At 37.1% G+C, this 15,315-nt stretch overlaps 1 long non-coding RNA gene across 1 annotated transcript; it reads left to right on the top strand.

The window, feature by feature from the left end:
* The first annotated feature begins 7,752 nt into the window (after positions 1 to 7,752).
* On the top strand, positions 7,753 to 9,314 carry LOC134326897 (uncharacterized). The gene is made up of 4 exons (XR_010014631.1): positions 7,753 to 7,840; positions 7,936 to 8,080; positions 8,369 to 8,491; positions 8,833 to 9,314. It is a non-coding gene; the product is annotated as an uncharacterized LOC134326897 (long non-coding RNA).
* Positions 9,315 to 15,315: the final 6,001 nt, after the last annotated feature.

The following is a 15,315-nucleotide window of genomic DNA, read 5'->3' on the forward strand; positions in this document are numbered from 1 at the left end:
CTTTGTTGAGCTCTTTATGCATGTTTTTGTTCCCTAAAAAAATCATATGAAAACTCAAGATCAGTAGAAATTAGACATAGGGATATATTTACTCCAAGAGTACCTCCAACAATCAGAACTGGTCATCCTGGTTGCCATCAGTACAATATACTACATAAACAAATTACCTTCGGTTTGTCTCTTGAAATTCGTTGCTAAAGAATAGCTGTATGCTTTGGAATCATCAGGAGGAAATTATACAGGCACAGACAGCAACTTCAAATTGGTTAACTGACGTGTGTGTGTGAGAGAGAGTATACAGCAATGTCTGATGCGGCTTTGGCTGACATTGTTAATAAGATTCTTCAAACCACCCCAAATGCAGATGAAAGGTACGTGCTAGGAGGACTACAGTCTTGCAACATCAGAAAACAGCGCTGGCATGCGCTGCAAGTGCTTGACCCAAATGGACATGCCTTCCGTCACGGGCGTGCAACTGGCCAAAGAATTCACAATGTTCAAATTCCCAATTAGTTATGGTTATTAGAGTTATTTGTGATAGTAATTAAACTTCATAAAGTATTTCTGATAAATGAAACAATGCAGTAATGTAAAAAAAATGAGGACACCCCATATCATATTTAGATATTTATTATCAAGTTATGGACAGGTCAGGAAATCACTGTTAGACTGGTTAACAAAGATCTTGTCCCAGGCAAACAAATGTTTCTTATTTATTGTTGCATGCAGAAACCAAATATTTCAGAACAGTCTCAACAGCAAATAATTAAGGTATCCTTAGCCCTTGTAGTCATACAATGACTGCCAGTAGTACTTCTGTGGTCACTGGATGCTGTGTCAACCTCCACACCACTGTCCTCTAAATATGTGGTGTCAAACTAAAAACAAACAAAACAAACACACACACAATGCATTTAGAAAATGTTGGGGGTTAGCCTATTGCCAAACCATGAAATCTATATGCTACAAATTGCAATATAAACATCTGCTTACATTATTTTTAAATAACTCACCGTAAATGTGTAATGGTCTACTGTACACTGCCTTTGATGTAAATGTATTGTGAATCATGAAGCCATTTAGTTTCGGGCCCTCGTGCAACTTTGGTGAAACCAGTTTGTTTCCACATGCCATCAAAAGTTCAATACTGAAAACACAAAAATTAAATTTATAGCAATTCACCCAATACAATCAAATATTTAGAGAACAGTTACTCAAAAGAGCTTGGTCTCAACCTAAAATGAATTACATAACTTTTCTGTAATAAAAGAAATATAACAAACTTTAATAGTACAAGTGACTAAGTTAGAATGAGCACTGAAACAGATTTTGAAATGTTAGACTGTAAGTCTGTAGCTTTCCATGTGCAGCAGCTTGTTTATGATTGTGTATATAAAATGAATCTATATTTTATTTTACTTATCAAGATCACCTACATAGGGAAGAGTCTATATAAGTAGGTATACATACAGTATATAGTGATGTTACAGAATACCCACAGTGTGGTGTGAGACAGCTCATGCAGTTAGCAATCAGAATGAGAAATAAAAACATGTAGCTGTTTTAGTGATTTTTTTTTTCTAAAAAGAAAACAAATCTCTTAGTTCCATGTAATTCGACCTAAAAAAAATCTAATGTAGTGACACACCAATGTGGAGCAACTACAGCCATCAAAACGATAAAGTAATTTTATTTATTGTTCTTTAAGGAACCTTCCAAAACAGAGTTTCTCATAAATTTGCTTCATGAGAACTCACTTACTTAGTTTGACATTACTAGAACGTTTAAAAGTGTCATTTGCAGACGGTCCCTTACAAAGACGAATATTCATTAAATATCCTAATCTAAAACCAAACCTAGCACAAGCTAAATGACTTGTTTCATCATATTGAGTGAACTCACCTCCTCCCTGACCCTGAAGCCTCTGTTCTCTGTGGTTGAGTCTGATATGGAGGTCACATCACTTGGCTGATGATTCGGATATCATATACTGGTGCTGGTCATAAAATTAGAATATCATGAAAAAGTTGATTTATTTCAGTAATTCCATTCAAAAAGTGAAACTTGTTTATTATATTCATTCATTACACACATACTGATATATTTCAAATGTTTATTTCTTTTAATGTTGATGATTATAACTGACAACTAATGAAAACCCCAAATTCAGTATCTCAGAAAATTAGAATATTGTGACAAGGTACAATATTGAAGACACCTGGTGCCACACTCTAATCAGCTAATTAACTCAAAACACCTGCAAAGACCTTTAAATGGTCTCTCAGTCTAGTTCTGTAGGCTACACAATCATGGGGAAGACTGCTGACTTGACAGTTGTCCAAAAGATGACCATTGACACCTTGCACAAGGAGGGCAGGACACAAAAGGTCATTGCTAAAGAGGCTGGCTGTTCACAGAGCTCTGTGTCCAAGCACATTAATAAAGAGGCGAAGGGAAGGAAAAGATGTGGTAGAAAAAAGTGTACAAGCAATAGGGATAACCGCACCCTGGAGAGGATTGTGAAACAAAACCTATTCAAAAATGTGGGGGAGATTCACAAAGAGTGGACTGCAGCTGGAGTCAAGAACCACCACGCACAGACGTATGCAAGACATGGGTTTCAGCTGTCGCATTCCTTGTGTCAAGCCACTCTTGAACAAGAGACAGCGTCAGAAGCGTCTCGCCTGGGCTAAAGACAAGAAGGACTGCTGAGTGGTCCAAAGTTATGTTCTCTGATGAAAGTAAATTTTGCATTACCTTTGGAAATCAAGGTCCCAGAGTCTGGAGGAAGAGAGGAGAGGCACAGAATCCACGTTGCTTGAGGTCCAGTGTAAAGTTTCCACAGTCAGTGATGGTTTGGAGTGCCATGTCATCTGCTGGTGTTGGTCCACTGTGTTTTCTGAGTATGGCGTCAGATTAGTGCCAAAAGTCGAGAGCACATTTTATTTGTGCACGAAACTGCATGCGCGCGCTCGAAACGCTGCTCTCGCGCTCAGATCGTATGCGCGCACTCAAAGCAAACTGCGCTCGCGCTCAGATATTTCCTGCTCGCTCTCAGAACTGCACTTGCCCTCGCGCTCGGAGTTTGCACGTTAAAACAGTGCCAAAAGTCCTCGACCAATCAGAATGTTTTTGGCTTCGACCAATGGAATAGCTCCAATTTCCCGGCATTTTCACTGGTCAGAGTGAGTGAACCGCTGTGAGGAAAAATGGACAATCAACGACCTCAGGTAATTATTTTTTTTAATTTATTTTTTTAATTAAAGTAGACCTAAAATATAAAAAAGAAAATTATAAAGTGTGGAAGAGAATGTAAAGTTAACTTTGTGTTATTATGTGAATAAAAACTCGATGCAATTCAAATTTGGATAGCTAGCAAAAGCGGTACCCATAACTTGATAAAACAGTATATTGCAGATTTTACGTGTTAATCAATGAAGTAAAGACTTTATACAGTAAAGTCAATGTGTTCACGTGTTTTACGTCCTAGTATAAAAAATGGACTACTTCAGTAAATTAAAGTGGGTAAATCTGGAAGCTAGCCACCTAAATGATAAGATAAATCTAACACAATAGTGAACATATTATATTCACTTTCCCCACCAAGACTAGAATATTAAGCATGACACATTAAGTAATTTAACCTCAACTCTTGAAATAAAATAAAACTTTGATACAGTTACATACCTTACAGTATGCCAGGCTTATTTGAAATTATATACTGTGTGATCATTGCATATTTACCATGCATAATGTACTGTTTTAAATGTAGATGCTTTTTTTTTTTTTTATTATTCATTTAACTAAACAATTATTAAAACACAAATCACTGTAAAAACAGCATAGAATGCAAATAAAAATGTAAATGATTTAGGAATTAAGAATGTAAATAAATAAGATAAATAAAAATGTAGGACATTTCTTGTTTGTTATATATAGCATCTTACATTTTACAGGCTTTGACTGTCAATGAAGCAGCACGGAATTTGATTGCTTTAATAAGTAAGGTAAAGTCAACTAAGGGAGGACAATCAGCAGCAGGCAGTACCACAGCAACAGGCAGTACCACAGCAGCAGGCAGTATCACAGAGGCCAGCAACAGTGCAGCAAGAAATGGCTAGGTTAATTAGATTGTTTGCATATTTATTAATTTTCATTAACCACTTAATCCTGTTTAGAACCACTGAGCACAAGACAGGAATACACACCAGTGCACACAACGTATCACACTTAACTGTTCGTTCACTTACTCCCAACTAGGTGCAATTTAGAGCAGCCAGTCCACCTTTTGCATATTTTGGGGATGTTGGAAAAACCAGTTTGCCCAGGAGAAACCCATGCAAACAAAAAAACACATACAATGACTGGCGGTAACAATTGAACTATGACCCTTAGGGACCATGGGTGGTAGGACATAACCAAATCTCATATTTAGTTCCTCAGTGTGTCTTCTGTTCTGTATTAGGGACAAATAAACAAAGCATGTATTTCATTGTCTAATAATTGGAAATGTGCCAAAAATCATTTAAGCCTTGCTTACGGTCAAATCACTAATTTGTTTATTGATCAATTATTTGTTGTGGTACTGAATGAATTAACTGTTATTTTCACCACTGAATCCACAGGTCATTTCCTGGCATTTTTTCAAGAACACCTGTAAGGGGAAGAAAAAGATTTCAGCCCCCATATAAGGTAGTCAACTCCACCAGCAGAACAGTATCAGTGCAGTTTTACCTAGTTGACAAAAACATGGAAAGAACTCCCAAACCAAGTGAAGAATTGGTACTTTTCCTGGCTGGCATGGGAAGACGTACAGTTTGCCTTCCAGATACTGCTGGCCACTTTGAGGTAAATGGAAAAAAACAGCAATTTATCTTTCGAATATTGTTACAATACCTTATTAACTAAAACAGTTATACTACTTTTTGATAATTGTATGTAACCTCCCAAGCAATTAAATGCTTTAAAACTTGTTCAGTTTCATGTTTCGATTGTCTGAAAATGAAGGCTAAGTAAAATATGTATGATTTCTTACTCAACTATTGGTTTTGAGTGAGCTACAATTTAGCAGTACCTACCAACATAAGCCATGTTGCATTAATATATGTCTAAAATATTTCTTTTTCCAAGGAAAGAAAATTTGCATAAAACACAATCTGCCTGTCCCAAGCAGTCTGATTCATTTACCCTTAAATGTGTTTAATAATATCACACAAACTTTGATGTCTTGTCTTTTGTAGATTACACAACTTCTTGCTGATCAATATCCAAAACTTTGTGGTTTACAAGGAGGGTCGCTTCTGCACAAAGCTCTTGGTAATGAAGTAATTGAAACATTCATGAGGCCAATGACAGTAATTATTATGACTTTTAGCTGATTTATTTTTTCTAATAGGTGGATCAGGGCAACGAAAACTTATAGTTATTCCTCCAGAAGCTGAGGGTTATAATACCCATTATTTAAAAACTGCCAGTGGAGGTGGCAAAAACACCATTTACATAGTTCCTCTTCAGGATGAACTAGACACATCACCCCTTCCTGTGGACGCACCTGAATTCCAAAAAATGCCAAGGGCAGACTGTCAAGTCTGTGGCTTGTCTATGCCATTGCAGATCTTAGCCGTACATGTCGAGTCTTGTGGTGCTCAAGAAATAGCCACAGAAAATGATACAGCTCCAACCGTAAGGGTTTTTAAGTTTAATATTAATCATAAATGCATCTGTTGTACCTTCATTAACACTTAACATGTATTTTAGTTTTCCCCTGATGTAGCCATTGTAGCTGAGATTCCCCCACCAGAATCCAGTGAAGCATCAAGTAGTACCAGAACACCAAGCAGTGAGGTAAAATCATATTTGCAATATAAACAATATCATAGTACCAACCAGTCTGCATTTAATATGGTGCACTTATTGTGTATTGATATTGTTAACACTAATGTTTTATTTAGGCCTTATGTCCAGTGTGTCAAATACATTTTCCTCTGGATTATATAGAAATTCATGCCAGCTCATGTGGAGAAGGGTAACAACATATTTGATATCTTGCTTTTTAAGCAGAACTGAATGTGATTATTATATCCAATAAAATAATTAAGTTGTTTGGTTACTCTTGTGTAATTATAGAAGAGATAAAGCTTCTTTCGTTTTGGATGATGTCCACAGAACTGAGACGATTGAAAGGTATTTGTGTCGCTATATCTTTAATTGCATTATATTTACAGCGTAATCTACTTGTCTAATAACAATTTTTTTATATTTTCCGGTTCTGTTTTGTGCATATTCCCAGGCTTGATGATATTTTGCAGGCCATATGTGCTGTGGTGTCCAGGAACAGCAAGACTTTTGACATTGTAGTGTCTCGTCACAATCAGGTGGAAAGGGGCCTGGCTCAATGGCAAAGACAAAAGAAATCATCTCCTGTTAACGAGCTCAAAGTTTCCTTTCTTGGGGAGGCTGGAATAGACACAGGGGCACTCCGAAAAGAGTTTCTAACTGGTATGAACATATTAAATTATAGTATAATATATTATTATAGTATAAGTATATTAATAAAACAGTAATTAAGTATATTAATAAAGATATACATAGGTATAAGAGTTTTAAGAAAAGTGGTTAACAATGCATAATGTTTATGGCTCTTATGGTTAAAGGAATGATTGAAGGCATTGAGAAACGTTTTTTTGAGGGGGACAGCCATGGCAAGAGGCCTAAGTACTCAATGTCTGATTTGGACAAGGGTCACTTCAGGTATGTTTTCTTTTATATAGAATTTATTTTTTAATGTAGAATATTTTCTGAAAATATTTCATGAAAATCTGGTGAATGACAACAGATTCTTTCTGTGGGACACAGCGGTCAACATAATGTGCAAGAAATGCAAAGCAATTTCAATGCAGAACAATGCACACTTAATCGCACCAAGAGGTAGTTGGATTAGCCAGTCAACCTAATGGCATGTTTTTAAAAAAAAATAGGAAGACTGAAAAACCATACAAACTCAGGACCTGTTTCTTATGTGGCCCTAGTAGATTTTGCAATAAAAGCTGATTGCTAAACTACCATTATGGATGATTTACAAAACACTGTCTTTAAATATATTGCTAGTATGTGTTCATTACTATTTATATGATTTAAATTTTTTGTCTTTGTCATTGTTTTAGATCAGTAGGGGAAATAATGGCTGCCAGCCTGGCCCAAGGTGGCCCACCCCCACATTTTTTAGCTTTATGGTCCTACAAGTTTCTCTGCAGTGGGTCTCTAGACCTGGAAGGCCTGAACAAAACTTGTGTTGCAGATGAATGCAGTGTTTTCATCTCAAGGGTAAGGCTAATGAGAGTGAAACCCAAAAGCTCTAAAAAATAACAGAAATGGCCAAGGTGGCAAAATATTACCATGCAATGTTTTATGTTTCTTCTGCAAATGTTTATCAGGAACAGGACACTGTAGTTGCTGTGGTGACTTGTATGCATACTGTATCCTATTTAACAGTTTAATGCTATTTAAATGCTAGTTTTTTTGCAATATTAATGATATCTGACAACAAAAAAGTATTAATAAATGAAATAAAACTAACTTTACTTACTAAAATAAGTATAGGCAGGAATCAACATGTCTATAATATACACCTGTTACAAATACAAAAGGAAAAAATACATATTTGGCTCTAGATAAAATTGCTTTAAATTAACAATGATTGAAATGTCTGATGATGCAATAGTTTTTCACAATTTTAGGTGGAGTCGGCAACAGACTGCACAATTAATGACCTAACGGAGGAAATATTAAGTTATGGTTACACTGGACCAATTAGCCTGGAGGTGAAGGATGACATTGTCCGGTATGTTTGTAATATTACTGTGAAATATGCCCTTTGCTTGCAAAATAATTTTTTTGTGCAGGTCAGTTTAGTTTATCATACTTGTCCCAAAACAGTGCAATTGTGCTCCATGCAACCCTGAAGCTGCTTCCCATCTTAGAGCAGATAAGAAGTGGCTTGCAGCTGTATGGAGTCCGTGAGCACATGACCAAACACCCACATCTCTGTCAGCCACTTTTTGTCCCAGGGGTAGAAATGAAGGTAAGTGCTTTGTAATAAAGGTTTTAAAAATACTCCTATAAATACACTATATGGACAATATTATAATATTGGGACACTGTTCTAAATATTAAATTCATGTGTTAAATATGGCCATTCATTCTAATTCTGCTTTGTTAACGTTTGTGTTTAAACAATTGTAAAAACGTGATTGACTACATTGCTGTAAATACATTTGCTGAGTGGTATGCACATGTATATAACAAGAAACATTGTTATCTATACACAAGCCAATCCTTCTTTCGGTTTTGATGTTTCTTTGTGAACAAGCTGATGCAGACTATGTAATATCAGTTTGCCGTGCAGACTTTGGTGAAAAGGGCACATACAAGCAACAAGTTGAGATTAAGATAATAAACTATTTACAAGACTTCCTTCAGGAACTTGAGCAAGGTAAAATACCCCCCTTTTTAATGTTTGGACTCACCTAGTCATTTTATGTAAATGATAGGGATGTTTCCAGGACACACTTTGTGTTTATTTAACATTCAAATATAATAGAAAACATACAACAATAATTGGAGCCTGCTAAATTCAGCAAATAAACATTAAACTGTGCAGATGAGGATGTTTACTTTATCTTTACTTCTACCTTTGCATAAGACTGTATTTGTTTATAGTTAATGAAACGACAGCAGTTTCTATATTTACTAAACCAAATGTGTGCTGTTGCTGTTTCTGCTGTTCTACTGCAAATAAGTTATTAACTTACAAAATGTTTTTTTAACATTTAGATGAAAATCCACCTATGGTTGGGACAACTGGTCAGCCCTCCCTTTGTCCAAGAACATTCCTTCAGTGGCTCACAGGACAGGGACACATTCCTGTTCTGGCAGAAGAGAAGAGACATTTTTTTATCACTGTTAAATTCAATCAGTTTAGTTCACATAAAATTTGTTACCCAACGGTGGCAGCTTGCACCAATACAATTACACTCCCGGTAAAACATATGCAAAGTTATGAAGACTTCAAAATAGTCATGGTAGAAGCATTCTATCTTGGGCAGGAATTTCACAATGTTTAGGTACTAAAGCGTGCCTTTAATGCAACATTATCCCACCACATGGCACTGAAGTGTTTTTCTTTGTGTAAGTTTTACATGATGTTTAGAATTACATAGGTTCAGTTATATGTTCAGTCATATATTAAAGGAAATCTTAAAGCAAAGGAATTAACATAATCAGTTTCACAAATGTGATAAAAAGAAATGCATATAATTTTCAAACGTTTAACTCATTCTGATTATTAGAATTGTTATAAAATATTGTAATAAATTCTAAAAAATACACACATTATAATCAGTTTGTTGGATGACTCTTAAGATTTATTGACATTAATATGGACTTTACATAGCTTCTACTGTTCTGGGGAGGCCTTTGCACAAGATTTTGCATTTCATCTATGGATATTTGTGCCCATTCATTAAATAAGTTTTAAAAAACTGTACTGGTAATTATTAGTTAATTATAATAGTCATGAAAATAGTCAGCACTTACTAATTCTTATTGAAGAAGCTGGAGACAATGAATATAAATATCTCGACCGTGACAGTTGGATGGTGTTGTGGGATCTACAGCAGCTTGAAGATATGCCAGTTCCTGCTCATCTAATTGAGTGGATACCTCTGGGACAACAACCCCATAATCTATTATGGAATCTTCATAAAAAACAGCAGCTTCCCAGTCAATCTCAATATCCTGAACATCCTAAGGGCCCATTAAACAGTATCTCAGAAATATGCATTTTGACATGTGTTTCTGTCAATAAAAGTATAAAAGGCTCATATGTTTAATGTTTACCTGAAGATTTTCAGTATCGTCTGTGTTGCCCTGCAAATGTCCCATTTGCCACATTTGTTCCGGGGTCATATTTCCCTCTGTGCGAAGGGGATGGTGGTTCCAGCCTTCAACAAAGACCTGAAGGTCTTTGTGGAGACGGGGAAGAAACACAAAGTGTACCAGGAAGAGGTGCCGGGTGTTTGCAATGTCCAGCTTCCCATCTTCTTCAAGACTGTGCAGGACATCATAATATGTGGAGGTCACAGCTATCCACACATCAACCCAACCCAACCCAATTCAAGTCTTTCAATTCTGTAAGACAAAAATACATTCAATTGTAATCTTTTGTTGACTGAATAACATCAGTGGGAAAGTGAATGCTGTATATAATCTCTTCTCCTGGTAAAGGTTGCTCTACAAACCTTTTTCTGCATTACATATATCTCATTTGTACGTACCTCATATCTCATTTGTCAATTTCCACCTATACCGTATACATCTGTCTATTATGTTCACTGCACCTTAACTTGTATATTATGTCTATAGCATTCCCATCTGTATACCATGTTTATAGTACATTCAATAACATATTTACCTGTATATCTATCTATATCTTGTTCATACCACTGCCTGTATCTTGTAAATAATGTATATCGTAGATACTGTACATCCTGCACTTGCTGCTTATTGCACTTCTGGTTAGATGCTGAAGTACATTTCATTGTCTTGTACATGTGTAATAACAAAGTTGATTCTAATCTAATCCAAGGACAACAGTAGCCTTAAAATGTAGAAACAGTAAACAGAGGTGTATAGCAATGATTGTTGAAGAAAAGTATATAGCTCAGACAATCAAGGACAATTGTGCCAGTATGCCCAAAAGGTTGCTGATTTTGTGACAGCATTGTCTTCAGAATCAAGGAGTCTAGCATTAATTGGTTTGTTGCTGGACTGTCAATGTTCTCCCAGGATTGACTCCAAAGGGTTTAAAAATCCCAACAATGCTGCTGCACTCATATATACATATTTAGCAGAACAATACACACTACCATATTATTGCTAGTTTTGTATCACTACAGTGCACACGGTACAGTACCTAAATACCATTCGGCCAGTGTGAATCCCTTATGATCTTAGCTTACCTCCTTATGATCTTGACCTACTCCCCTTGTAGTAAACATGAAACGGGCAATATCGATGTTTTCCACGCCTTGATCACCTCTGACTCTTTACAAAGGTCATAAAAAAGTAATAAATGCATTGCATTGAAGTGCAATGGCATGCAATAGTATAAAACTTTAATTAGCTCTTACCTTGAAGGCAAGCCATGTTTTTCAACAGCATCCAAAAAGAAGGTTAGGCCAGTTGATGCTTTGTTATTGCTGGCAACGTCCAAGTACATAACCTGAAGTCAAAAGTAAAAAACCCCATTAACAACACAAATTTTTTGATTAAATAGGCAGTTAAGATCATGAAATAACATAAGAATCAAAAACTAACCTTTCTTGAAAAGCCATCAATGCCCCCGAAAATGACTATGTTATACCTAGTTTAGGGAAATTAGAATTTCTATTATTAGAAATAGAAATTATTTCGATTAATAATGTTACATTTTTAAAATATAACTGCACATTATAAGCAACCTACCTAATGAGTTTGTGATTAGTATCCACGTGTACCAGAGAAAGGCGTGCCCTAACTGAGTAGCTTCTTCTGACCACACAGCCTAACTGTGTCATTCTGGATATAATCCCAAAAGCATCTATTCTGTGCATAGAGGCCTTTAACCTGCTCCACTGTACTCTGTAGCCTAAGGACCTTAGTCTTCCCATTACTAATCTATAGCCCACATGAGGCATCTCGGTCTTAATATTGGAAACTACCGTGTCAAGCTCCTGGTCACTCATTGTACTGTATGACCCCGACACAGAAAAAACAGATTCACGCATCCTCCGAAAAACCGTTCTTTTGCTCACCCCTAATAAATCTGCTATACACTGAATTGGAAGATTAATGTCCAGCAAGGATTTCAGCCTTTCTAGTTCAATCGCTAATTTAGGGCGTCCGATCACTTGTGGAACTGTTTGTACTCCGATGGATGACATTTCTGTTTCCACCTGTTCAATCACTACAATGTGAAGCTGCCTGAGGGCATTTAATATGTTCTCCGGAATGTTAATTTGTTCCGCTACTAAATCAATAATAACCATTTCATGTGTGCAAATGAAATGTAAATAATCCAAATCAATGCATGAGGCAGATTGGCTTACTACATACTGCAATTTATGTAGCAACTCCTCCAAAATGTCACGTCTTAATAAGGCCTAGAAAACAAGAAATTTAGGATAATTAGAGATACAGGTTAAAAGATGAGTATATGTCTGATTATTATAGCTTTAAAATATGATTTTGTGTAATTGTTAACTTTATTAAGATATAAACTGCTAAATATGTTGGTGCTATAACGTAACATGCATGTGACGTAGTCAGACTAACGTTTACAGGAGTAAAGACTTTACCTCTCAAAGGTAAAGCTAAAAGGGCTGTATGCAAGTTATATTAGCTGGCAGGTAATAACACAAAGTTCACTTTACATTCTCTTCCACACTTTATAATTTATTTTTTTAAATATTTTAGGTCTACTTTAATAAAAAAAAAAAAATTATAAAAATAATTACCTGAGGTCGTTGATTGTCCATTTTTCCTCACAGCGGTTCACTCACTCTGACCAGTAAAAATGCCGGGAAATTGGAGCTATTCCATTGGTCGAAGCCAAAAACATTCTGATTGGTCGAGGACTTTTGGCACTGTTTTAACGTGCAAACTCCGAGAAAATATTTGAGCGCAAGCGCAGTTTGCTTTGAGTGCGCGCATACGATCTGAGCGCGAGAGCAGCGTTTCGAGCACGCGCATGCAGTTTCGTGCGCGAGCACAACTTATCCGTGAACGAGCAGGGTGAATTCGTGTGAGAGCAGAGAAAATCCTGCTCGCGCACAAATAAAATGTGCTCTCGACTTTTGGCACTAATCTGACGCCATACAGGGGTCACTAGCCTATTTGAAGAACAATGGATCACCTAATATGTGTGTATACATACATATACAGGGGTTGGACAAAATAACTGAAACACCTGTCATTTTAGTGTGGGAGGTTTCATGGCTAAATTGGACCAGTCTGGTGGCCAATCTTCATTAATTGCACATTGCACCAGTAAGAGCAGAGTGTGAAGGTTCAATTAGCAGGGTAAGAGCACAGTTTTGCTCAAAATATTGCAATGCACACAACATTATGGGTGACATACCAGAGTTCAAAAGAGGACAAATTGTTGGTGCACGTCTTGCTGGCGCATCTGTGACCAAGACAGCAAGTCTTTGTGATGTATCAAGAGCCACGGTATCCAGGGTAATGTCAGCATACCACCAAGAAGGACAAACCACATCCAACAGGATTAACTGTGGACGCAAGAGGAAGCTGTCTGAAAGGGATGTTCGGGTGCTAACCCGGATTGTATCCAAAAAACATAAAACCACGGCTGCCCAAATCACGGCAGAATTAAATGTGCACCTCAACTCTCCTGTTTCCACCAGAACTGTCCGTCGGGAGCTCCACAGGGTCGATATACACGGCCGGGCTGCTATAGCCAAACCTTTGGTCACTCGTGCCAATGCCAAACGTCGGTTGCAAGGAGCGCAAATCTTGGGCTGTGGACAATGTGAAACATGTATTGTTCTCTGATGAGTCCACCTTTACTGTTTTCCCCACATCCGGAAGAGTTACGGTGTGGAGAAGCCCCAAAGAAGCGTACCACCCAGACTGTTGCATGCCCAGAGTGAAGCATGGGGGTGGATCAGTGATGGTTTGGGCTGCCATATCATGGTATTCCCTTGGCCCAATACTTGTGCTAGATGGGCGCGTCACTGCCAAGGACTACCGAACCATTCTGGAGGACCATGTGCATCCAATGGCGGTGCCGTGTATCAGGATGACAATGCACCAATACACACAGCAAGACTGGTGAAAGATTGGTTTGATGAACATGAAAGTGAAGTTGAACATCTCCCATGGCCTGCACAGTCACCAGATCTAAATATTATTGAGCCACTTTGGGGTGTTTTGGAGAAGCGAGTCAGGAAACGTTTTCCTCCACCAGCATCACGTAGTGACCTGGCCGCTATCTTGCAAGAAGAATGGCTTAAAATCCCTCTGACCACTGTGCAGGACTTGTATATGTCATTTCCAAGACGAATTGACGCTGTATTGGCCGCAAAAGGAGGCCCTACACCATACTAATAAATTATTGTGGTCTAAAACCAGGTGTTTCAGTTATTTTGTCCAACCCCTGTACATTACAGCATAAAACAGACTTGTTGTACAGTTAGTCATTGTGTAACACTGTTAAACGTTGCTCATGTTTATGTATAAATAACTTTAGCGCCATCTTTTGATCATATTCCGCAATCACAATCACGCAATCACAATCACCTTTTCCTGTGAGGATGATCCCCAGCAGACTGACCGAGCACTGCAGGGGGTCAGATAAGCAATAAGCAGAGCTCCCATGCAGGGGCAGGGGAACATTCTATTTTATTTTGTTTTGGTAGTTTAGTTTCTAACTGCAGTTTGAAATGTTGGAAGGGGTGTCCCAATGTCCCCGTCCCTAGGTCCCCATGTCCAGTCTGGTTTGGCTGACAGTAGATGAGGTGTGTACATTACTAGATGATGGTGACTGCAGTGTTGAGTAGCGAGGATAAATATCAACAGGATAGTGAGAGGAGTGACGGGGAGCCAAGTCATTTCCATTTCCATTTTTTTTTATTTTGTGGATTTGGCCCTTGTGAATGCGTGGATTGAGCAGATCTGGGATTGTAAACACTTTGTTGGATTTGTGTGTTTATGTTGGGAATGTTTGGTTTTCAGTGGGTCAGAAACAGTGATGCTTTTTTTTTACAATATTTACAAAAATAAGGTTTGTAGTAGGTGAGGACCATTGATTATATATAAAAATAAATAATGTCATTTTTCGAGACATTGATGCTTATTTAAAACAATGTTAATAAATAAATACAAACTTTTTTGTAGGGGGTAAAAAGTTTTTTAGTTTGACATTAATGCATCAAACTGTAACAGACTTTAATAGGTTGATTTGTCTGAATAAATGCACAATAAATGTTTTCTACGTTTTTCTGTTAGTTTTAGAGATACGTCATTTCCATTTTTTTCCATTTTGTGGATTTGGCCCTTGTGAATGCATGGATTTTGAGTAGATCTTGTGTAAGAATTTGTAAAAGAAGTCGTATGTGTTTTGTGTTTGGTCCAGCACTAATATAGATCTGATCTGAATATTAAAATAACTTTACTGAGCAAACAAATGATGCTATTTTTCCCAACAAAAGCACTAATGAAATACCAAGCTTGTAGTTTAATAAGTTCATATAAAAC

This window comes from Trichomycterus rosablanca, chromosome 14 (assembly GCF_030014385.1).
Source record: "Trichomycterus rosablanca isolate fTriRos1 chromosome 14, fTriRos1.hap1, whole genome shotgun sequence".
In the NCBI taxonomy this organism is placed as follows: Eukaryota; Metazoa; Chordata; class Actinopteri; order Siluriformes; family Trichomycteridae; genus Trichomycterus; species Trichomycterus rosablanca.